We start from the raw sequence: 22267 nt of genomic DNA, 5'->3' as shown, positions 1-22267 counted from the left end.
TGTAATTGGCCTCAATAGCAACTAAGGCCCTGGTGTGGTGTAAGTGGCTTCAGCCAGCAGCCACAGGCTCTGGTGTGGTGTAACTGGCCTCAGCCAGCAGCCACAGGCCCTGGTGTGGTGTAAGTGGCCTCAGCCAGAGCCACAGGCCCTGATGTGGTGTAAGTGGCCCCAGCCGGTCACTCAGGCCCTGGTGTGGTGTAGGTGGCATCAGCTAGCAGCACAAGACATTGGAAAACAGCCAAAAGCAGTGTCGTTAATGTGCCCTCATTAATGGGCAGCTGCTTTTGGTCTTTTAATACACCCCTTCTCTGGATCAAAAGCAGTTCAATGACATGAAAATGAAAGGCTTACAGCACCAGGTATTCCCAGGTAGTCTCCCATCCAAGTACTAACCAAGCCCAGCCCTGCTTAGCTTCCGAGATCAGACGAGGTCGGGCGTGCTCAGGGTGGTATGGCCGTAAGCTGCTGGGCCCAGCACAATGTCTCAATTTATGGATTCAAGTGATTAGGTGGCAAGTACCTGAAGTTACGAAGACAATCCTATAACCATACCTGCATGTTTGCATAATACCCTAACCCAAAGGCTCAGTTTGGCATTTATCCAACAGCACAGGCCCTGGATTGTTGAAGATGGCCTCAGGAAACAGCACAGGGCCTGGTGTGTTGTACATGGCCACAGCAAGCAGCACAGGGCCTGGTTTGGTGAAGATGGCCTCAGCCAGAAGCACAGGGCCTGGTGTGATATGAGTGGCCTGAGCAAGAGCCACAGGCCCTGGTGTGGTGTAAGTGGCCAGAGCAAGAGCCACAGGCCCTGGTGTGGTGTAAGTGGCCTGAGCAAGAGCCACAGGCCCTGGTGTGGTGTAGGTGGCCTCAGCCAGCAGCCACAGGCCCTGGTGTGGTGTAGGTGGCCTCAGCCAGCAGCCACAAGCCCTTGTGTGGTGTAAGTGGCCTCAGCCAGCAGCCACAGGCCCTGGTGTGGTGTAAGTGGCCTCAGCCAGTGCCACAGGCCCTGGTGTGGTGTAAGTGACCTGAGCAAGAGCCACAGACCATGGTGTGGTGTAATTGGCCTCAATAGCAACTAACGCCCTGGTGTGGTGTAGGTGGCCTAAGCCAGCAGCCACAGGCCCTGGTGTGGTGTAAGTGGCCTCAGCCAGCAGCCACAGGCCCTGGTGTGGTGTAAGTCGCCTCAGCCAGAAGCCACAGGCACTGGTGTGGTGTAAGTGGCCTCAGCCAGCAGCAAAAGGGCCCTGGTGTGGTGTAAGTCGCCTCAGCCAGCAGCCACAGGCCCTGGTGTGGTGTAGATGGCCTCAGCCAGCAGCCACAGGCCCTGGTGTGGTGTAAGTGGCCTCAGCCAGCAGCCACCGGCCCTGGTTTGGTCTAAGTTGCCTCAGCCAGAAGCACAGGGCCTGGTGTGATATGAGTGGCCTGAGAAAGAGCCACAGGCCCTGGTGTGGTGTAAGTGGCCTGAGCAAGAGCCACAGGCCCTGGTGTGGTGTAAGTGGCCTGAGCAAGAGCCACAGGCCCTGGTGTGGTGTAATTGGCCTCAATAGCAACTAAGGCCCTGGTTTGGTGTATGTGGCCTCAGCCAGCAAATAAGGCCGTGGTGTGGTGTAGGTGGCATCAGCTAGCAGCACAAGACATTGGAAAACAGCCAAAAGCAATGTCGTTAATGTGCCCTCATTAATGGGCAGCTGCTTTTGGTCTTTTAATACACCCCTTCTCTGGATCAAAAGCGGTTCAATGACATGAAAATGAAAGGCTTACAGCACCAGGTATTCCCAGGCAGTCTCCCATCCAAGTACTAACCAAGCCCAGCCCTGCTTAGCTTCCGAGATCAGACGAGGTCGGGCGTGCTCAGGGTGGTATGGCCGTAAGTTGCTGGCCCCAGCTCAATGTCTCAATTTATGGATTCAAGTGATTAGGTGGCAAGTACCTGAAGTTACGAAGACAATCCTATAACCATACCTGCATGTTTGCATAATACCCTAACCCAAAGGCTCAGTTTGGCATTTATCCAACAGCACAGGCCCTGGATTGTTGAAGATGGCCTCAAGAACCAGCACAGGACCTGGTGTGTTTTACATGGCCACAGCAAGCAGCACAGGGCCTGGTTTGGTGAAGATGGCCTCAGCAAGCAGCCACAGGCCCTGGTTTGGTGTAAGTGGCCTCAGCCAGCAGCCACAGGCCCTGGTGTGGTGTAAGTGGCCTCAGCCAGCAGCCACAGGCCCTGGTGTGGTCTAAGTGGCCTCAGCCAGTGCCACAGGCCCTGGTGTGGTGTAAGTGGCCTGAGTAAGAGCCACAGGCCCTGGTGTGGTGTAAGTGGCCTCAGCCAGCAGCCACAGGCCCTGGTGTGGTGTAGGTGGCCTCAGCCAGCAGCCACAGGCCCTTGTGTGGTGTAATTGGCCTCAATAGCAACTAAGGCCCTGGTGTGGTGTAGGTGGCCTCAGCCAGCAGCCACAGGCCCTGGTGTGGTGTAAGTGGCCTCAGCCAGTGCCACAGGCCCTGGTGTGGTGTAAGTGGCCTGAGCAAGAGCCACAGACCCTGGTGTGGTGTAATTGGCCTCAATAGCAACTAAGGCCCTGGTGTGGTGTAGGTGGCCTCAGCCAGCAGCCACAGGCCCTGGTGTGGTGTAAGTGGCCTCAGCCAGCAGCCACAGGCCCTGGTGTGGTGTAAGTGGCATCAGCTAGCAGCACAAGACATTGGAAAACAGCCAAAAGCAATGTCGTTAATGTGCCCTCATTAATGGGGAGCTGCTTTTGGTCTTTTAATACACCCCTTCTCTGGATCAAAAGCGGTTCAATGACATGAAAATGAAAGGCTTACAGCACAAGGTATTCCAAGGCAGTCTCCCATCCAAGTACTAACCAAGCCCAGCCCTGCTTAGCTTCCGAGATCAGACGAGGTCAGGCGTGCTCAGGGTGGTATGGCCGAAAGCTGCTGGCTCCAGCACAATGTCTCAATTTATGGATTCAAGTGATTAGGTGGCAAGTACCTGAAATTACGAAGACAATCCTATAACCATACCTGCATGTTTGCATAATACCCTAACCCAAAGGCTCAGTTTGGCATTTATCCAACAGCACAGGCCCTGGATTGTTGAAGATGGCCTCAAGAATCAGCACAGGACCTGGTGTGTTTTACATGGCCACAGCAAGCAGCACAGGGCCTGGTTTGGTGAAGATGGCCTCAGCAAGCAGCCACAGGCCCTGGTTTGGTGTAAGTGGCCTCAGCCAGCAGCCACAGACCCTGGTGTGGTGTAAGTGGCCTCAGCCAGCAGCCACAGGCCCTGGTGTGGTCTAAGTGGCCTCAGCCAGTGCCACAGGCCCTGGTGTGGTGTAAGTGGCCTGAGTAAGAGCCACAGGCCCTGGTGTGGTGTAAGTGGCCTCAGCCAGCAGCAAAAGGGCCCTGGTGTGGTGTAAGTGGCCTCAGCCAGCAGCCACAGGCCCTGGTGTGGTGTAGGTGGCCTCAGCCAGCAGCCACAGGCCCTGGTGTGGTGTAAGTGGCCTCAGCCAGCAGCCACAGGCCCTGGTGTGGTGTAAGTGGCCTCAGCCAGCAGCCACAGGCCCTGGTGTGGTGTAAGTGGCCTCAGCCAGTGCCACAGGCCCTGGTGTGGTGTAAGTGGCCTGAGCAAGAGCCACAGACCCTGGTGTGGTGTAATTGGCCTCAGCCAGCAGCCACAGGCCCTGGTGTGGTGTAAGTCGCCTCAGACAGAAGCCACAGGCACTGGTGTGGTGTAAGTGGCCTCAGCCAGCAGCCACAGGCCCTGGTGTGGTGTAAGTGGCCTCAGCCAGTGCCACAGGCCCTGGTGTGGTGTAAGTGGCCTGAGCAAGAGCCACAGACCATGGTGTGGTGTAATTGGCCTCAATAGCAACTAAGGCCCTGGTGTGGTGTAAGTGGCCTCAGCCAGCAGCCACAGGCCCTGGTGTGGTGTAAGTGGCCTCAGCCAGAGCCACAGGCCCTGATGTGGTGTAAGTGGCCCCAGCCGGTCACTCAGGCCCTGGTGTGGTGTAGGTGGCATCAGCTAACAGCACAAGACATTGGAAAACAGCCAAAAGCAATGTCGTTAATGTGCCCTCATTAATGGGCAGCTGCTTTTGGTCTTTTAATACACCCCTTCTCTGGATGAAAAGCGGTTCAATGACATGAAAATGAAAGGCTTACAGCACCAGGTATTCCCAGGCAGTCTCCCATCCAAGTACTAACCAAGCCCAGCCCTGCTCAGCTTCTGAGATCAGACGAGGTCGGGCGTGCTCAGGGTGGTATGGCCATAAGCTGCTGGCCCCAGCACAATGTCTCAATTTATGGATTCAGGTGATTAGGTGGCAAGTACCTGAAGTTACGAAGACAATCCTATAACCCTACCTTCATGTTTGCATAATACCCTAACCCAAAGGCTCAGTTTAGCATTTATCCAACAGCACAGGCCCTGGATTGTTGAAGATGGCCTCAGGAACCAGCACAGGGCCTGGTGTGTTGTACATGGCCACAGATAGCAGCACAGGGCCTGGTTTGGTGAAGATGGCCTCGGCCAGAAGCGCAGGGCCTGGTGTGATGTGAGTGGCCTGAGCAAGAGCCACAGGCCCTGGTGTGGTGTAAGTGGCCTGAGCAAGAGCCACAGGCCCTGGTGTGGTGTAAGTGGCCTCAATAGCAAATAAGGCCCTGGTGTGGTGTAAGTGGCCTCAGCCAGCAGCCACAGGCCCTGGTGTGGTGTAAGTGGCCTCAGCCAGTGCCACAGGCCCTGGTGTGGTGTAAGTGGCCTGAGCAAGAGCCAAAGACCCTGGTGTGGTGTAATTGGCCTCAATAGCAACTAAGGCCCTGGTGTGGTGTAGGTGGCATCAGCTAGCAGCACAAGACATTGGAAAACAGCCAAAAGCAATGTCGTTAATGTGCCCTCATTAATGGGGAGCTGCTTCTGGTCTTTTAATACACCCCTTCTCTGGATCAAAAGCGGTTCAATGACATGAAAATCAAAGGCTTACAGCACCAGGTATTCCCAGGCAGTCTCCCATCCAAGTACTAACCAAGCCCAGCCCTGCTTAGCTTCCGAGATCAGACGAGGTCGGGCGTGCTCAGGGTGGTATGGCCGTAAGCTGCTGGCCCCAGCACAATGTCTCAATTTATGGATTCAAGTGATTAGGTGGCAAGTACCTGAAGTTACGAAGACAATGCTATAACCATACCTGCATGTTTGCATAATACCCTAACCCAAAGGCTCAGTTTGGCATTTATCCAACAGCACAGGCCCTGGATTGTTGAAGATGGCCTCAGGAACCAGCACAGGGCCTGGTGTGTTGTACATGGCCACAGCAAGGAGCACAGGGCCTGGTTTGGTGAAGATGGCCTCGGCCAGAAGCGCAGGGCCTGGTGTGATGTGAGTGGCCTGAGCAAGAGCCACAGGCCTTGGTGTGGTGTAAGTGGCCTCAGCCAGCAGCCACAGGCCCTGGTGTGGTGTAAGTCGCCTCAGCCAGAAGCCACAGGCACTGGTGTGGTGTAAGTGGCCTCAGCCAGCAGCCACAGGCCCTGGTGTGGTGTAGGTGGCCTCAGCCAGCAGCCACAGGCCCTGGTGTGGTGTAGGTGGCCTCAGCCAGCAGCCACAGGCCCTGGTGTGGTGTAAGTGGCCTCAGCCAGCAGCCACAGGCCCTGGTGTGGTGTAAGTGGCCTGAGCAAGAGCCACAGGCCCTGGTGTGGTGTAAGTGGCCTGAGCAAGAGCCACAGACCCTGGTGTGGTGTAATTGGCCTCAATAGCAACTAATGCCCTGGTGTGGTGTAGGTGGCCTCAGCCAGCAGCCACAGGCCCTGGTGTGGTGTAAGTGGCCTCAGCCAGCAGCCACAGGCCCTGGTGTGGTGTAAGTGGCCTGAGCAAGTGCCACAGGCCTGGTGTGGTGTAAGTGGCCTGAGCAAGAGCCACAGACCCTGGTGTGGTGTAATTGGCCTCAATAGCAACTAAGGCCCTGGTGTGGTGTAGGTGGCCTCAGCCAGCAGCCACAGGCCCTGGTGTGGTGTAAGTGGCCTCAGCCAGAGCCACAGGCCCTGATGTGGTGTAAGTGGCCCCAGCCGGTCACTCAGGCCCTGGTGTGGTGTAGGTGGCATCAGCTAGCAGCACAAGACATTGGAAAAGAGCCAAAAGCAATGTCGTTAATGTGCCCTCATTAGTGGGCAGCTGCTTTTGGTCTTTTAATACACCCCTTCTCTGGATCAAAAGCGGTTCAATGACATGAAAATCAAAGGCTTACAGCACCAGGTATTCCCAGGGAGTCTCCCATCCAAGTACTAACCAAGCCCAGCCCTGCTTGGCTTCCGAGATCAGACGAGGTCGGGTGTGCTCAGGGTGGTATGGCCGTAAGCTGCTGGCCCCAGCACAATGACTCAATTTATGGATTCAAGTGATTAGGTGGCAAGTACCTGAAGTTACGAAGACAATCCTATAACCATACCTGCATGTTTGCATAATACCCTAACCCAAAGGCTCAGTTTGGCATTTATCCAACAGCACAGGCCCTGGATTGTTGAAGATGGCCTCAAGAACCAGCACAGGACCTGGTGTGTTTTACATGGCCACAGCAAGCAGCACAGGGCCTGGTTTGGTGAAGATGGCCTCAGCCAGCAGCCACAGGCCCTGGTGTGGTGTACATGGCCACAGCAAGGAGCACAGGGCCTGGTTTGGTGAAGATGGCCTCGGCCAGAAGCGCAGGGCCTGGTGTGATGTGAGTGGCCTGAGCAAGAGCCACAGGCCTTGGTGTGGTGTAAGTGGCCTCAGCCAGCAGCCACAGGCCCTGGTGTGGTGTAAGTCGCCTCAGCCAGAAGCCACAGGCACTGGTGTGGTGTAAGTGGCCTCAGCCAGCAGCCACAGGCCCTGGTGTGGTGTAGGTGGCCTCAGCCAGCAGCCACAGGCCCTGGTGTGGTGTAGGTGGCCTCAGCCAGCAGCCACAGGCCCTGGTGTGGTGTAAGTGGCCTCAGCCAGCAGCCACAGGCCCTGGTGTGGTGTAAGTGGCCTGAGCAAGAGCCACAGGCCCTGGTGTGGTGTAAGTGGCCTGAGCAAGAGCCACAGACCCTGGTGTGGTGTAATTGGCCTCAATAGCAACTAATGCCCTGGTGTGGTGTAGGTGGCCTCAGCCAGCAGCCACAGGCCCTGGTGTGGTGTAAGTGGCCTCAGCCAGCAGCCACAGGCCCTGGTGTGGTGTAAGTGGCCTGAGCAAGTGCCACAGGCCTGGTGTGGTGTAAGTGGCCTGAGCAAGAGCCACAGACCCTGGTGTGGTGTAATTGGCCTCAATAGCAACTAAGGCCCTGGTGTGGTGTAGGTGGCCTCAGCCAGCAGCCACAGGCCCTGGTGTGGTGTAAGTGGCCTCAGCCAGAGCCACAGGCCCTGATGTGGTGTAAGTGGCCCCAGCCGGTCACTCAGGCCCTGGTGTGGTGTAGGTGGCATCAGCTAGCAGCACAAGACATTGGAAAAGAGCCAAAAGCAATGTCGTTAATGTGCCCTCATTAGTGGGCAGCTGCTTTTGGTCTTTTAATACACCCCTTCTCTGGATCAAAAGCGGTTCAATGACATGAAAATCAAAGGCTTACAGCACCAGGTATTCCCAGGGAGTCTCCCATCCAAGTACTAACCAAGCCCAGCCCTGCTTGGCTTCCGAGATCAGACGAGGTCGGGTGTGCTCAGGGTGGTATGGCCGTAAGCTGCTGGCCCCAGCACAATGACTCAATTTATGGATTCAAGTGATTAGGTGGCAAGTACCTGAAGTTACGAAGACAATCCTATAACCATACCTGCATGTTTGCATAATACCCTAACCCAAAGGCTCAGTTTGGCATTTATCCAACAGCACAGGCCCTGGATTGTTGAAGATGGCCTCAAGAACCAGCACAGGACCTGGTGTGTTTTACATGGCCACAGCAAGCAGCACAGGGCCTGGTTTGGTGAAGATGGCCTCAGCCAGCAGCCACAGGCCCTGGTGTGGTGTAAGTGGCCTCAGCCAGCAGCCACAGGCCCTGGTGTGGTCTAAGTGGCCTCAGCCAGTGCCACAGGCCCTGGTGTGGTGTAAGTGGCCTGAGTAAGAGCCACAGGCCCTGGTGTGGTGTAAGTGGCCTCAGCCAGCAGCCACAGGCCCTGGTGTGGTGTAAGTGGCCTGAGCAAGTGCCACAGGCCCTGGTGTGGTGTAAGTGGCCTAAGCCAGAGCCACAGGCCCTGGTGTGGTGTAAGTGGCCTGAGCAAGAGCCACAGGGCCTGGTTTGGTGAAGATGGCCTCGGCCAGAAGCGCAGGGCCTGGTGTGATGTGAGTGGCCCGAGCAAGAGCCACAGGCCCTGGTGTGGTGTAAGTGGCCTCAGCCAGCAGCCACAGGCCCTGGTGTGGTGTAAGTCGCCTCAGCCAGAAGCCACAGGCACTGGTGTGGTGTAAGTGGCCTCAGCCAGCAGCAAAAGGGCCCTGGTGTGGTGTAAGTCGCCTCAGCCAGCAGCCACAGGCCCTGGTGTGGTGTAGATGGCCTCAGCCAGCAGCCACAGGCCCTGGTGTGGTGTAAGTGGCCTCAGCCAGCAGCCACAGGCCCTGGTGTGGTCTAAGTGGCCTCAGCCAGAAGCACAGGGCCTGGTGTGATATGAGTGGCCTGAGCAAGAGCCACAGGCCCTGGTGTGGTGTAAGTGGCCTGAGCAAGAGCCACAGGCCCTGGTGTGGTGTAAGTGGCCTGAGCAAGAGCCACAGGCCCTGGTGTGGTGTAAGTGGCCTCAGCCAGCAGCCACAGGCCCTGGTGTGGTGTAGGTGGCCTCAGCCAGCAGCCACAAGCCCTTGTGTGGTGTAAGTGGCCTCAGCCAGCAGCCACAGGCCCTGGTGTGGTGTAAGTGGCCTCAGCCAGTGCCACAGGCCCTGGTGTGGTGTAAGTGGCCTGAGCAAGAGCCACAGACCACGGTGTGGTGTAATTGGCCTCAATAGCAACTAAGGCCCTGGTGTGGTGTAAGTGGCCTCAGCCAGCAGCCACAGGCCCTGGTGTGGTGTAAGTGGCCTCAGCCAGCAGCCACAGGCCCTGGTGTGGTGTAAGTGGCCTCAGCCAGAGCCACAGGCCCTGATGTGGTGTAAGTGGCCCCAGCCGGTCACTCAGGCCCTGGTGTGGTGTAGGTGGCATCAGCTAGCAGCACAAGACATTGGAAAACAGCCAAAAGCAATGTCGTTAATGTGCCCTCATTAATGGGCAGCTGCTTTTGGTCTTTTAATACACCCCTTCTCTGGATCAAAAGCGGTTCAATGACATGAAAAAGAAAGGCTTACAGCACCAGGTATTCCCAGGCAGTCTCCCATCCAAGTACTAACCAAGCCCAGCCCTGCTCAGCTTCCGAGATCAGACGAGGTCGGGCGTGCTCAGGGTGGTATGGCCATAAGCTGCTGGCCCCAGCACAATGTCTCAATTTATGGATTCAGGTGATTAGGTGGCAAGTACCTGAAGTTACGAAGACAATCCTATAACCCTACCTTCATGTTTGCATAATACCCTAACCCAAAGGCTCAGTTTAGCATTTATCCAACAGCACAGGCCCTGGATTGTTGAAGATGGCCTCAGGAACCAGCACAGGGCCTGGTGTGTTGTACATGGCCACAGATAGCAGCACAGGGCCTGGTTTGGTGAAGATGGCCTCGGCCAGAAGCGCAGGGCCTGGTGTGATGTGAGTGGCCTGAGCAAGAGCCACAGGCCCTGGTGTGGTGTAAGTGGCCTGAGCAAGAGCCACAGGCCCTGGTGTGGTGTAAGTGGCCTCAATAGCATATAAGGCCCTGGTGTGGTGTAAGTGGCCTCAGCCAGCAGCCACAGGCCCTGGTGTGGTGTAAGTGGCCTCAGCCAGTGCCACAGGCCCTGGTGTGGTGTAAGTGGCCTGAGCAAGAGCCAAAGACCCTGGTGTGGTGTAATTGGCCTCAATAGCAACTAAGGCCCTGGTTTGGTGTAGGTGGCATCAGCTAGCAGCACAAGACATTGGAAAACAGCGAAAAGCAATGTCGTTAATGTACCCTCATTAATGGGCAGCTGCTTTTGGTCTTTTAATACACCCCTTCTCTGGATCAAAAGCGGTTCAATGACATGAAAATGAAAGGCTTACAGCACAAGGTTTTCCCAGGCAGTCTCCCATCCAAGTACTAACCAAGCCCAGCCCTGCTTAGCTTCCGAGATCAGACGAGGTCGGGCGTGCTCAGGGTGGTATGGCCGTAAGCTGCTGGCTCCAGCACAATGTCTCAATTTATGGATTCAAGTGATTAGGTGGCAAGTACCTGAAGTTACGAAGATAATCCTATAACCATACCTGCATGTTTGCATAATACCCTAACCCAAAGGCTCAGTTTGGCATTTATCCAACAGCACAGGCCCTGGATTGTTGAAGATGGCCTCAGGAACCAGCACAGGGCCTGATGTGTTGTACATGGCCACAGCAAGCAGCACAGGCCCTGGTGTGTTGTAAGTGGCCTCAGCCAGCAGCCACAGGCCCTGGTGTGGTGTAGGTGGCCTCAGCCAGCAGCCACAGGCCCTTGTGTGGTGTAAGTGGCCTCAGCCAGCAGCCACAGGCCCTGGTGTGGTGTAAGTGGCCTCAGCCAGTGCCACAGGCCCTGGTGTGGTGTAATTGGCCTCAATAGCAACTAAGGCCCTGGTGTGGTGTAAGTGGCCTGAGCAAGAGCCACATACCCTGGTGTGGTGTAATTGGCCTCAATAGCAACTAAGGCCCTGGTGTGGTGTAGGTGGCCTCAGCCAGCAGCCACAGGCCCTGGTGTGGTGTAAGTGGCCTCAGCCAGAGCAACAGGCCCTGATGTGGTGTAAGTGGCCCCAGCCGGTCACTCAGGCCCTGGTGTGGTGTAGGTGGCATCAGCTAGCAGCACAAGACATTGGAAAACAGCCAAAAGCAATGTTGTTAATGTGCCCTCATTAATGGGGAGCTGCTTCTGGTCTTTTAATACACCCCTTCTCTGGATCAAAAGCGGTTCAATGACATGAAAATGAAAGGCTTACAGCACCAGGTATTCCCAGGGAGTCTCCCATCAAAGTACTAACCAAGCCCAGCCCTGCTCAGCTTCCGAGATCAGACGAGGTCGGGCGTGCTCAGGGTGGTATGGCCGTAAGCTGCTGGCTCCAGCACAATGTCTCAATTTATGGATTCAAGTGATTAGGTGGCAAGTACCTGAAGTTACGAAGACAATCCTATAACCATACCTGCATGTTTGCATAATACCCTAACCAAAAGGCTCAGTTTGGCATTTATCCAACAGCACAGGCCCTGGATTGTTGAAGATGGCGTCAGGAACCAGCACAGGGCCTGGTGTGTTGTACATGGCCACAGCAAGCAGCACAGGGCCTGGTTTGGTGAAGATGGCCTCGGCCAGAAGCACAGGGCCTGGTGTGATATGAGTGGCCTGAGCAAGAGCCACAGGCCCTGGTGTGTTGTAAGTGGCCTCAGCCAGCAGCCACAGGCCCTGGTGTGGTGTAGGTGGCCTCAGCCAGCAGCCACAGGCCCTTGTGTGGTGTAATTGGCCTCAATAGCAACTAAGGACCTGGTGTGGTGTAGGTGGCCTCAGCCAGCAGCCACAGGCCCTGGTGTGGTGTAAGTGGCCTCAGCCAGCAGCCACAGGCCCTGGTGTGGTGTAAGTGGCCTCAGCCAGCAGCCACAGGCCCTGGTGTGGTGTAAGTGGCCTCAGCCAGTGCCACAGGCCCTGGTGTGGTGTAAGTGGCCTGAGCAAGAGCCACAGACCCTGGTGTGGTGTAATTGGCCTCAGCCAGCAGCCACAGGCCCTGGTGTGGTGTAAGTCGCCTCAGACAGAAGCCACAGGCACTGGTGTGGTGTAAGTGGCCTCAGCCAGCAGCAAAAGGGCCCTGGTGTGGTATAAGTCGCCTCAGCCAGCAGCCACAGGCCCTGGTGTGGTGTAGGTGGCCTCAGCCACCAGCCACAGGCCCTGGTGTGGTGTAAGTGGCCTCAGCCAGCAGCCACAGGCCCTGGTGTGGTGTAGGTGGCCTCAGCCAGCAGCCACAGGCCCTGGTGTGGTGAAAGTGGCCTCAGCCAGAGCCACAGGCCCTGGTGTGGTGAAAGTGGCCTCAGCCAGAGCCACAGGCCCTGATGTGGTGTAAGTGGCCCCAGCCGGTCACTCAGGCCCTTGTGTGGTGTAGGTTGCATCAGCTAGCAGCACAAGACATTGGAAAAGAGCCAAAAGCAGTGTCGTTAATGTGCCCTCATTAATGGGCAGCTGGTTTTGGTCTTTTAATACACCCCTTCTCTGGATCAAAAGCGGTTCAATGACATGAAAATCAAAGGCTTACAGCACCAGGTATTCCCAGGCAGTCTCCCATCCAAGTACTAACCAAGCCCAGCTCTGCTTAGCTTCCGAGATCAGACGAGGTCGGGCGTGCTCAGGGTGGTATGGCCGTAAGCTGCTGGCTCCAGCACAATGTCTCAATTTATGGATTCAAGTGATTAGGTGGCAAGTACCTGAAGTTACGAAGACAATGCTATAACCATACCTGCATGTTTGCATAATACCCTAACCCAAAGGCTCAGTTTGGCATTTATCCAACAGCACAGGCCCTGGATTGTTGAAGATGGCCTCAGGAACCAGCACAGGGCCTGGTGTGTTGTACATGGCCACAGCAAGGAGCACAGGGCCTGGTTTGGTGAAGATGGCCTCGGCCAGAAGCGCAGGGCCTGGTGTGATGTGAGTGGCCTGAGCAAGAGCCACAGGCCTTGGTGTGGTGTAAGTGGCCTCAGCCAGCAGCCACAGGCCCTGGTGTGGTGTAAGTCGCCTCAGCCAGAAGCCACAGGCACTGGTGTGGTGTAAGTGGCCTCAGCCAGCAGCCACAGGCCCTGGTGTGGTGTAGGTGGCCTCAGCCAGCAGCCACAGGCCCTTGTGTGGTGTAATTGGCCTCAATAGCAACTAAGGCCCTGGTGTGGTGTAGGTGGCCTAAGCCAGCAGCCACAGGCCCTGGTGTGGTGTAAGTGGCCTCAGCCAGTGCCACAGGCCCTGGTGTGGTGTAAGTGGCCTGAGCAAGAGCCACAGACCCTGGTGTGGTGTAATTGGCCTCAATAGCAACTAAGGCCCTGGTGTGGTGTAGGTGGCCTCAGCCAGCAGCCACAGGCCCTGGTGTGGTGTAAGTGGCCTCAATAGCAACTAAGGCCCTGGTTTGGTGTATGTGGCCTCAGCCAGCAAATAAGGCCGTGGTGTGGTGTAGGTGGCATCAGCTAGCAGCACAAGACATTGGAAAACAGCCAAAAGCAATGTCGTTAATGTGCCCTCATTAATGGGCAGCTGCTTTTGGTCTTTTAATACACACCTTCTCTGGATCAAAAGCGGTTCAATGACATGAAAATGAAAGGCTTACAGCACCAGGTATTCCCAGGCAGTCTCCCATCCAAGTACTAACCAAGCCCAGCCCTGCTTAGCTTCCGAGATCAGACGAGGTCGGGCGTGCTCAGGGTGGTATGGCCGTAAGCTGCTGGCCCCAGCACAATGTCTCAATTTATGGATTCAAGTGATTAGGTGGCAAGTACCTGAAGTTACGAAGACAATCCTATAACCATACCTGCATGTTTGCATAATACCCTAACCCAAAGGCTCAGTTTGGCATTTATCCAACAGCACAGGCCCTGGATTGTTGAAGATGGCGTCAGGAACCAGCACAGGACCTGGTGTGTTGTACATGGCCACAGCAAGCAGCACAGGGCCTGGTTTGGTGAAGATGGCCTCGGCCAGAAGCACAGGGCCTGGTGTGATATGAGTGGCCTGAGCAAGAGCCACAGGCCCTGGTGTGTTGTAAGTGGCCTCAGCCAGCAGCCACAGGCCCTGGTGTGGTGTAGGTGGCCTCAGCCAGCAGCCACAGGCCCTTGTGTGGTGTAATTGGCCTCAATAGCAACTAAGGCCCTGGTGTGGTGTAGGTGGCCTCAGCCAGCAGCCACAGGCCCTGGTGTGGTGTAAGTGGCCTGAGCAAGAGCCACAGACCCTGGTGTGGTGTAATTGGCCTCAATAGCAACTAAGGCCCTGGTGTGGTGTAGGTGGCCTCAGCCAGCAGCCACAGGCCCTGGTGTGGTGTAAGTGGCCTCAGCCAGCAGCCACAGGCCCTGGTGTGGTGTAAGTCGCCTCAGCCAGAAGCCACAGGCACTGGTGTGGTGTAAGTGGCCTCAGCCAGCAGCCACAGGCCCTGGTGTGGTGTAGGTGGCCTCAGCCACCAGCCACAGGCCCTGGTGTGGTGTAAGTGGCCTCAGCCAGCAGCCACAGGCCCTGGTGTGGTGTAAGTGGCCTCAGCCAGCAGCCACAGGCCCTGGTGTGGTGTAAGTGGCCTCAGCCAGTGCCACAGGCCCTGGTGTGGTGTAAGTGGCCTGAGCAAGAGCCACAGACCCTGGTGTGGTGTAATTGGCCTCAGCCAGCAGCCACAGGCCCTGGTGTGGTGTAAGTCGCCTCAGACAGAAGCCACAGGCACTGGTGTGGTGTAAGTGGCCTCAGCCAGCAGCAAAAGGGCCCTGGTGTGGTATAAGTCGCCTCAGCCAGCAGCCACAGGCCCTGGTGTGGTGTAGGTGGCCTCAGCCAGCAGCCACAGGCCCTGGTGTGGTGTAAGTGGCCTCAGCCAGCAGCCACAGGCCCTGGTGTGGTGTAGGTGGCCTCAGCCAGCAGCCACAGGCCCTTGTGTGGTGTAATTGGCCTCAATAGCAACTAAGGCCCTGGTGTGGTGTAGGTGGCCTCAGCCAGCAGCCACAGGCCCTGGTGTGGTGTAAGTGGCCTGAGCAAGAGCCACAGACCCTGGTGTGGTGTAATTGGCCTCAATAGCAACTAAGGCCCTGGTGTGGTGTAGGTGGCCTCAGCCAGCAGCCACAGGCCCTGGTGTGGTGTAAGTGGCCTCAGCCAGCAGCCACAGGCCCTGGTGTGGTGTAAGTCGCCTCAGCCAGCAGCCACAGGCCCTGGTGTGGTGTAAGTGGCCTCAGCCAGCAGCCACAGGCCCTGGTGTGGTGTAAGTCGCCTCAGCCAGAAGCCACAGGCACTGGTGTGGTGTAAGTGGCCTCAGCCAGCAGCAAAAGGGCCCTGGTGTGGTGTAAGTGGCCTCAGCCAGCAGCCACAGGCCCTGGTGTGGTGTAGGTGGCCTCAGCCACCAGCCACAGGCCCTGGTGTGGTGTAAGTGGCCTCAGCCAGCAGCCACAGGCCCTGGTGTGGTGTAAGTGGCCTCAGCCAGCAGCCACAGGCCCTGGTGTGGTGTAAGTGGCCTCAGCCAGTGCCACAGGCCCTGGTGTGGTGTAAGTGGCCTGAGCAAGAGCCACAGACCCTGGTGTGGTGTAATTGGCCTCAGCCAGCAGCCACAGGCCCTGGTGTGGTGTAAGTCGCCTCAGACAGAAGCCACAGGCACTGGTGTGGTGTAAGTGGCCTCAGCCAGCAGCAAAAGGGCCCTGGTGTGGTATAAGTCGCCTCAGCCAGCAGCCACAGGCCCTGGTGTGGTGTAGGTGGCCTCAGCCAGCAGCCACAGGCCCTGGTGTGGTGTAAGTGGCCTCAGCCAGCAGCCACAGGCCCTGGTGTGGTGTAAGTGGCCTCAGCCAGCAGCCACAGGCCCTGGTGTGGTGTAAGTGGCCTCAGCCAGTGCCACAGGCCCTGGTGTGGTGTAAGTGGCCTGAGCAAGAGCCACAGACCCTGGTGTGGTGTAATTGGCCTCAGCCAGCAGCCACAGGCCCTGGTGTGGTGTAAGTCGCCTCAGACAGAAGCCACAGGCACTGGTGTGGTGTAAGTGGCCTCAGCCAGCAGCAAAAGGGCCCTGGTGTGGTATAAGTCGCCTCAGCCAGCAGCCACAGGCCCTGGTGTGGTGTAGGTGGCCTCAGCCACCAGCCACAGGCCCTGGTGTGGTGTAAGTGGCCTCAGCCAGCAGCCACAGGCCCTGGTGTGGTGTAAGTGGCCTCAGCCAGCAGCCACAGGCCCTGGTGTGGTGTAAGTGGCCTCAGCCAGTGCCACAGGCCCTGGTGTGGTGTAAGTGGCCTGAGCAAGAGCCACAGGCCCTGGTGTGGTGTAAGTGGCCTGAGCAAGAGCCACAGACCCTGGTGTGGTGTAATTGGCCTCAATAGCAACTAATGCCCTGGTGTGGTGTAGGTGGCCTCAGCCAGCAGCCACGGGCCCTGGTGTGGTGTAAGTGGCCTGAGCAAGAGCCACAGGCCCTGGTGTGGTGTAAGTGGCCTGAGCAAGAGCCACAGACCCTGGTGTGGTGTAATTGGCCTCAATAGCAACTAATGCCCTGGTGTGGTGTAGGTGGCCTCAGCCAGCAGCCACAGGCCCTGGTGTGGTGAAAGTGGCCTCAGCCAGAGCCACAGGCCCTGATGTGGTGTAAGTGGCCCCAGCCGGTCACTCAGGCCCTTGTGTGGTGTAGGTTGCATCAGCTAGCAGCACAAGACATTGGAAAAGAGCCAAAAGCAGTGTCGTTAATGTGCCCTCATTAATGGGCAGCTGGTTTTGGTCTTTTAATACACCCCTTCTCTGGATCAAAAGCGGTTCAATGACATGAAAATCAAAGGCTTACAGCACCAGGTATTCCCAGGCAGTCTCCCATCCAAGTACTAACCAAGCCCAGCTCTGCTTAGCTTCCGAGATCAGACGAGGTCGGGCGTGCTCAGGGTGGTATGGCCGTAAGCTGCTGGCTCCAGCACAATGTCTCAATTTATGGATTCAAGTGATTAGGTGGCAAGTACCTGAAGTTACGAAGACAATGCTATAACCATACCTGCATGTTTGCATAATACCCTAACCCAAAGGCTCAGTTTGGCATTTATCCAACAGCACAGGCCCTGGATTGTTGAAGATGGCCTCAGGAACCAGCACAGGGCCTGGTGTGTTGTACATGGCCACAGCAAGGAGCACAGGGCCTGGTTTGGTGAAGATGGCCTCGGCCAGAAGCGCAGGGCCTGGTGTGATGTGAGTGGCCTGAGCAAGAGCCACAGGCCTTGGTGTGGTGTAAGTGGCCTCAGCCAGCAGCCACAGGCCCTGGTGTGGTGTAAGTCGCCTCAGCCAGAAGCCACAGGCACTGGTGTGGTGTAAGTGGCCTCAGCCAGCAGCCACAGGCCCTGGTGTGGTGTAGGTGGCCTCAGCCAGCAGCCACAGGCCCTGGTGTGGTGTAGGTGGCCTCAGCCAGCAGCCACAGGCCCTGGTGTGGTGTAAGTGGCCTCAGCCAGCAGCCACAGGCCCTGGTGTGGTGTAAGTGGCCTGAGCAAGAGCCACAGGCCCTGGTGTGGTGTAAGTGGCCTGAGCAAGAGCCACAGACCCTGGTGTGGTGTAATTGGCCTCAATAGCAACTAATTCCCTGGTGTGGTGTAGGTGGCCTCAGCCAGCAGCCACAGGCCCTGGTGTGGTGTAAGTGGCCTCAGCCAGCAGCCACAGGCCCTGGTGTGGTGTAAGTGGCCTCAGCCAGCAGCCACAGGCCCTGGTGTGGTGTAAGTCGCCTCAGCCAGAAGCCACAGGCACTGGTGTGGTGTAAGTGGCCTCAGCCAGCAGCAAAAGGGCCCTGGTGTGGTGTAAGTCGCCTCAGCCAGCAGCCACAGGCCCTGGTGTGGTGTAGATGGCCTCAGCCAGCAGCCACAGGCCCTGGTGTGGTGTAAGTGGCCTCAGCCAGCAGCCACAGGCCCTGGTGTGGTCTAAGTGGCCTCAGCCAGAAGCACAGGGCCTGGTGTGATATGAGTGGCCTGAGCAAGAGCCACAGGCCCTGGTGTGGTGTAAGTGGCCTGAGCAAGAGCCACAGGCCCTGGTGTGGTGTAAGTGGCCTGAGCAAGAGCCACAGGCCCTGGTGTGGTGTAGGTGGCCTCAGCCAGCAGCCACAGGCCCTGGTGTGGTGTAGGTGGCCTCAGCCAGCAGCCACAAGCCCTTGTGTGGTGTAAGTGGCCTCAGCCAGCAGCCACAGGCCCTGGTGTGGTGTAAGTGGCCTCAGCCAGTGCCACAGGCCCTGGTGTGGTGTAAGTGGCCTGAGCAAGAGCCACAGACCATGGTGTGGTGTAATTGGCCTCAATAGCAACTAAGGCCCTGGTGTGGTGTAAGTGGCCTCAGCCAGCAGCCACAGGCCCTGGTTTGGTGTAAGTCGCCACAGCCAGAACCCACAGGCCCTGGTGTGGTGTAACTGGCCTCAGCCAGAGCCACAGCCCCTGATGTGGTGTAAGTGGCCCCAGCCGGTCACTCAGGCCCTGGTGTGGTGTAGGTGGCATCAGCTAGCAGCACAAGACATTGGAAAAGAGCCAAAAGCAATGTGATTAATGTGCCCTTATTAATGGGCAGCTGCTTTTGGTCTTTTAATACACCCCTTCTCTGGATCAAAAGCGGTTCAATGACATGAAAATTAAAGGCTTACAGCACCAGGTATTCCCAGGCAGTCTCCCATCCAAGTACTAACCAAGCCCAGCCCTGCTTAGCTTCCGAGATCAGACGAGGTCGGGCGTGCTCAGGGTGGTATGGCCGTAAGCTGCTGGGCCCAGCACAATGTCTCAATTTATGGATTCAAGTGATTAGGTGGCAAGTACCTGAAGTTACGAAGACAATCCTATAACCATACCTGCATGTTTGCATAATACCCTAACCCAAAGGCTCAGTTTGGCATTTATCCAACAGCACAGGCCCTGGATTGTTGAAGATGGCCTCAGGAAACAGCACAGGGCCTGGTGTGTTGTACATGGCCACAGCAAGCAGCACAGGGCCTGGTTTGGTGAAGATGGCCTCAGCCAGAAGCACAGGGCCTGGTGTGATATGAGTGGCCTGAGCAAGAGCCACAGGCCCTGGTGTGGTGTAAGTGGCCTGAGCAAGAGCCACAGGCACTGGTGTGGTGTAAGTGGCCTGAGCAAGAGCCACAGGCCCTGGTGTGGTGTAGGTGGCCTCAGCCAGCAGCCACAAGCCCTTGTGTGGTGTAAGTGGCCTCAGCCAGCAGCCACAGGCCCTGGTGTGGTGTAAGTGGCCTCAGCCAGTGCCACAGGCCCTGGTGTGGTGTAAGTGGCCTGAGCAAGAGCCACAGACCATGGTGTGGTGTAATTGGCCTCAATAGCAACTAAGGCCCTGGTGTGGTGTAGGTGGCCTAAGCCAGCAGCCACAGGCCCTGGTGTGGTGTAAGTGGCCTCAGCCAGCAGCCACAGGCCCTGGTGTGGTGTAAGTCGCCTCAGCCAGAAGCCACAGGCACTGGTGTGGTGTAAGTGGCCTCAGCCAGCAGCAAAAGGGCCCTGGTGTGGTGTAAGTCGCCTCAGCCAGCAGCCACAGGCCCTGGTGTGGTGTAAGTGGCCTCAGCCAGCAGCCACAGGCCCTGGTGTGGTCTAAGTTGCCTCAGCCAGAAGCACAGGGCCTGGTGTGATATGAGTGGCCTGAGAAAGAGCCACAGGCCCTGGTGTGGTGTAAGTGGCCTGAGCAAGAGCCACAGGCCCTGGTGTGGTGTAAGTGGCCTGAGCAAGAGCCACAGGCCCTGGTGTGGTGTAAGTGGCCTGAGCAAGAGCCACAGGCCCTGGTGTGGTGTAATTGGCCTCAATAGCAACTAAGGCCCTGGTTTGGTGTATGTGGCCTCAGCCAGCAAATAAGGCCGTGGTGTGGTGTAGGTGGCATCAGCTAGCAGCACAAGACATTGGAAAACAGCCAAAAGCAATGTCGTTAATGTGCCCTCATTAATGGGCAGCTGCTTTTGGTCTTTTAATACACCCCTTCTCTGGATCAAAAGCGGTTCAATGACATGAAAATGAAAGGCTTACAGCACCAGGTATTCCCAGGCAGTCTCCCATCCAAGTACTAACCAAGCCCAGCCCTGCTTAGCTTCCGAGATCAGACGAGGTCGGGCGTGCTCAGGGTGGTATGGCCGTAAGCTGCTGGCCCCAGCACAATGTCTCAATTTATGGATTCAAGTGATTAGGTGGCAAGTACCTGAAGTTACGAAGACAATCCTATAACCATACCTGCATGTTTGCATAATACCCTAACCCAAAGGCTCAGTTTGGCATTTATCCAACAGCACAGGCCCTGGATTGTTGAAGATGGCGTCAGGAACCAGCACAGGGCCTGGTGTGTTGTACATGGCCACAGCAAGCAGCACAGGGCCTGGTTTGGTGAAGATGGCCTCGGCCAGAAGCGCAGGGCCTGGTGTGATATGAGTGGCCTGAGCAAGAGCCACAGGCCCTGGTGTGTTGTAAGTGGCCTCAGCCAGCAGCCACAGGCCCTGGTGTGGTGTAGGTGGCCTCAGCCAGCAGCCACAGGCCCTTGTGTGGTGTAATTGGCCTCAATAGCAACTAAGGCCCTGGTGTGGTGTAGGTGGCCTCAGCCAGCAGCCACAGGCCCTGGTGTGGTGTAAGTGGCCTCAGCCAGTGCCACAGGCCCTGGTGTGGTGTAAGTGGCCTGAGCAAGAGCCACAGACCCTGGTGTGGTGTAATTGGCCTCAATAGCAACTAAGGCCCTGGTGTGGTGTAGGTGGCCTCAGCCAGCAGCCACAGGCCCTGGTGTGGTGTAAGTGGCCTCAGCCAGCAGCCACAGGCCCTGGTGTGGTGTAAGTGGCATCAGCTAGCAGCACAAGACATTGGAAAACAGCCAAAAGCAATGTCGTTAATGTGCCCTCATTAATGGGGAGCTGCTTTTGGTCTTTTAATACACCCCTTCTCTGGATCAAAAGCGGTTCAATGACATGAAAATTAAAGGCTTACAGCACCAGGTATTCCCAGGCAGTCTCCCATCCAAGTACTAACCAAGCCCAGCCCTGCTTAGCTTCCGAGATCAGACGAGGTCGGGTGTGCTCACGGTGGTATGGCCGAAAGCTGCTGGCTCCAGCACAATGTCTCAATTTATGGATTCAAGTGATTAGGTGGCAAGTACCTGAAGTTACGAAGACAATCCTATAACCATACCTGCATGTTTGCATAATACCCTAACCCAAAGGCTCAGTTTGGCATTTATCCAACAGCACAGGCCCTGGATTGTTGAAGATGGCCTCAGGAACCAGCACAGGGCCTGGTTTGGTGAAGATGGCCTCAGCAAGCAGCCACAGGCCCTGGTTTGGTGTAAGTGGCCTCAGCCAGCAGCCACAGGCCCTGGTGTGGTGTAAGTGGCCTCAGCCAGCAGCCACAGGCCCTGGTGTGGTGTAAGTGGCCTGAGCAAGTGCCACAGGCCCTGGTGTGGTGTAAGTGGCCTAAGCCAGAGCCACAGGCCCTGGTGTGGTGTAAGTGGCCTGAGCAAGAGCCACAGGGCCTGGTTTGGTGAAGATGGCCTCGGCCAGAAGCGCAGGGCCTGGTGTGATGTGAGTGGCCTGAGCAAGAGCCACAGGCCCTGGTGTGGTGTAAGTGGCCTCAGCCAGCAGCCACAGGCCCTGGTGTGGTGTAAGTCGCCTCAGCCAGAAGCCACAGGCACTGGTGTGGTGTAAGTGGCCTCAGCCAGCAGCAAAAGGGCCCTGGTGTGGTGTAAGTCGCCTCAGCCAGCAGCCACAGGCCCTGGTGTGGTGTAGATGGCCTCAGCCAGCAGCCACAGGCCCTGGTGTGGTGTAAGTGGCCTCAGCCAGCAGCCACAGGCCCTGGTGTGGTCTAAGTGGCCTCAGCCAGAAGCACAGGGCCTGGTGTGATATGAGTGGCCTCAGCAAGAGCCACAGGCCCTGGTGTGGTGTAAGTGGCCTGAGCAAGAGCCACAGGCCCTGGTGTGGTGTAAGTGGCCTGAGCAAGAGCCACAGGCCCTGGTGTGGTGTAGGTGGCCTCAGCCAGCAGCCACAGGCCCTGGTGTGGTGTAGGTGGCCTCAGCCAGCAGCCACAAGCCCTTGTGTGGTGTAAGTGGCCTCAGCCAGCAGCCACAGGCCCTGGTGTGGTGTAAGTGGCCTCGGCCAGTGCCACAGGCCCTGGTGTGGTGTAAGTGGCCTGAGCAAGAGCCACAGACCATGGTGTGGTGTAATTGGCCTCAATAGCAACTAAGGCCCTGGTGTGGTGTAAGTGGCCTCAGCCAGAGCCACAGGCTCTGGTGTGGTGTAACTGGCCTCAGCCAGAGCCACAGGCCCTGATGTGGTGTAAGTGGCCCCAGCCGGTCACTCAGGCCCTGGTGTGGTGTAGGTGGCATCAGCTAGCAGCACAAGACATTGGAAAACAGCCAAAAGCAGTGTCGTTAATGTGCCCTCATTAATGGGCAGCTGCTTTTGGTCTTTTAATACACCCCTTCTCTGGATCAAAAGCGGTTCAATGACATGAAAATGAAAGGCTTACAGCACCAGGTATTCCCAGGCAGTCTCCCATCCAAGTACTAACCAAGCCCAGCCCTGCTTAGCTTCCGAGATCAGACGAGGTCGGGCCTGCTCAGGGTGGTATGGCCGTAAGCTGCTGGCC

At 57.0% G+C, this 22267-nt stretch overlaps 11 non-coding genes and 6 pseudogenes across 11 annotated transcripts; all 17 read right to left on the bottom strand.

The window, feature by feature from the left end:
• Positions 1–344: 344 nt before the first annotated feature.
• Positions 345–463, bottom strand: LOC146715672 (5S ribosomal RNA). Its single transcript, XR_014919667.1, has one exon. It is a non-coding gene; the product is annotated as a 5S ribosomal RNA (ribosomal RNA).
• A 1294-nt stretch (positions 464–1757) lies between these two features.
• On the bottom strand, positions 1758–1876 carry LOC146715671 (5S ribosomal RNA). The gene has a single exon (XR_014919380.1). It is a non-coding gene; the product is annotated as a 5S ribosomal RNA (ribosomal RNA).
• A 940-nt stretch (positions 1877–2816) lies between these two features.
• On the bottom strand, positions 2817–2935 carry LOC146715670 (5S ribosomal RNA; annotated as a pseudogene).
• Positions 2936–4154: 1219 nt separating this feature from the next.
• Positions 4155–4273, bottom strand: LOC146715669 (5S ribosomal RNA; annotated as a pseudogene).
• A 699-nt stretch (positions 4274–4972) lies between these two features.
• LOC146715668 (5S ribosomal RNA) lies at positions 4973–5091 on the bottom strand. Its single transcript, XR_014919548.1, has one exon. It is a non-coding gene; the product is annotated as a 5S ribosomal RNA (ribosomal RNA).
• Positions 5092–6226: 1135 nt separating this feature from the next.
• LOC146715667 (5S ribosomal RNA) lies at positions 6227–6345 on the bottom strand. The gene has a single exon (XR_014919442.1). It is a non-coding gene; the product is annotated as a 5S ribosomal RNA (ribosomal RNA).
• Positions 6346–7559: 1214 nt separating this feature from the next.
• On the bottom strand, positions 7560–7678 carry LOC146715666 (5S ribosomal RNA). The gene has a single exon (XR_014919441.1). It is a non-coding gene; the product is annotated as a 5S ribosomal RNA (ribosomal RNA).
• A 1572-nt stretch (positions 7679–9250) lies between these two features.
• LOC146715665 (5S ribosomal RNA) lies at positions 9251–9369 on the bottom strand (annotated as a pseudogene).
• Positions 9370–10068: 699 nt separating this feature from the next.
• On the bottom strand, positions 10069–10187 carry LOC146715664 (5S ribosomal RNA). Its single transcript, XR_014919888.1, has one exon. It is a non-coding gene; the product is annotated as a 5S ribosomal RNA (ribosomal RNA).
• Positions 10188–10967: 780 nt separating this feature from the next.
• On the bottom strand, positions 10968–11086 carry LOC146715663 (5S ribosomal RNA; annotated as a pseudogene).
• Positions 11087–12266: 1180 nt separating this feature from the next.
• LOC146715662 (5S ribosomal RNA) lies at positions 12267–12385 on the bottom strand. Its single transcript, XR_014919403.1, has one exon. It is a non-coding gene; the product is annotated as a 5S ribosomal RNA (ribosomal RNA).
• Positions 12386–13322: 937 nt separating this feature from the next.
• Positions 13323–13441, bottom strand: LOC146715661 (5S ribosomal RNA). Its single transcript, XR_014919547.1, has one exon. It is a non-coding gene; the product is annotated as a 5S ribosomal RNA (ribosomal RNA).
• Positions 13442–16484: 3043 nt separating this feature from the next.
• Positions 16485–16603, bottom strand: LOC146715660 (5S ribosomal RNA). The gene has a single exon (XR_014919402.1). It is a non-coding gene; the product is annotated as a 5S ribosomal RNA (ribosomal RNA).
• Positions 16604–18296: 1693 nt separating this feature from the next.
• LOC146715659 (5S ribosomal RNA) lies at positions 18297–18415 on the bottom strand. Its single transcript, XR_014919546.1, has one exon. It is a non-coding gene; the product is annotated as a 5S ribosomal RNA (ribosomal RNA).
• A 1253-nt stretch (positions 18416–19668) lies between these two features.
• LOC146715658 (5S ribosomal RNA) lies at positions 19669–19787 on the bottom strand. Its single transcript, XR_014919544.1, has one exon. It is a non-coding gene; the product is annotated as a 5S ribosomal RNA (ribosomal RNA).
• Positions 19788–20607: 820 nt separating this feature from the next.
• LOC146715657 (5S ribosomal RNA) lies at positions 20608–20726 on the bottom strand (annotated as a pseudogene).
• A 1414-nt stretch (positions 20727–22140) lies between these two features.
• Positions 22141–22259, bottom strand: LOC146715656 (5S ribosomal RNA; annotated as a pseudogene).
• Positions 22260–22267: the final 8 nt, after the last annotated feature.

Source organism: Copadichromis virginalis, linkage group LG3, assembly GCF_057382275.1.
Source record: "Copadichromis virginalis isolate Kocher_CV1m ecotype Utaka linkage group LG3, C_Virginalis_male_GT1.1, whole genome shotgun sequence".
Classification (NCBI taxonomy): Eukaryota; Metazoa; Chordata; class Actinopteri; order Cichliformes; family Cichlidae; genus Copadichromis; species Copadichromis virginalis.
The sequence above is the reverse complement of the archived record's forward strand: the minus strand, read 5'-3'. Positions and strand labels throughout refer to the sequence as shown.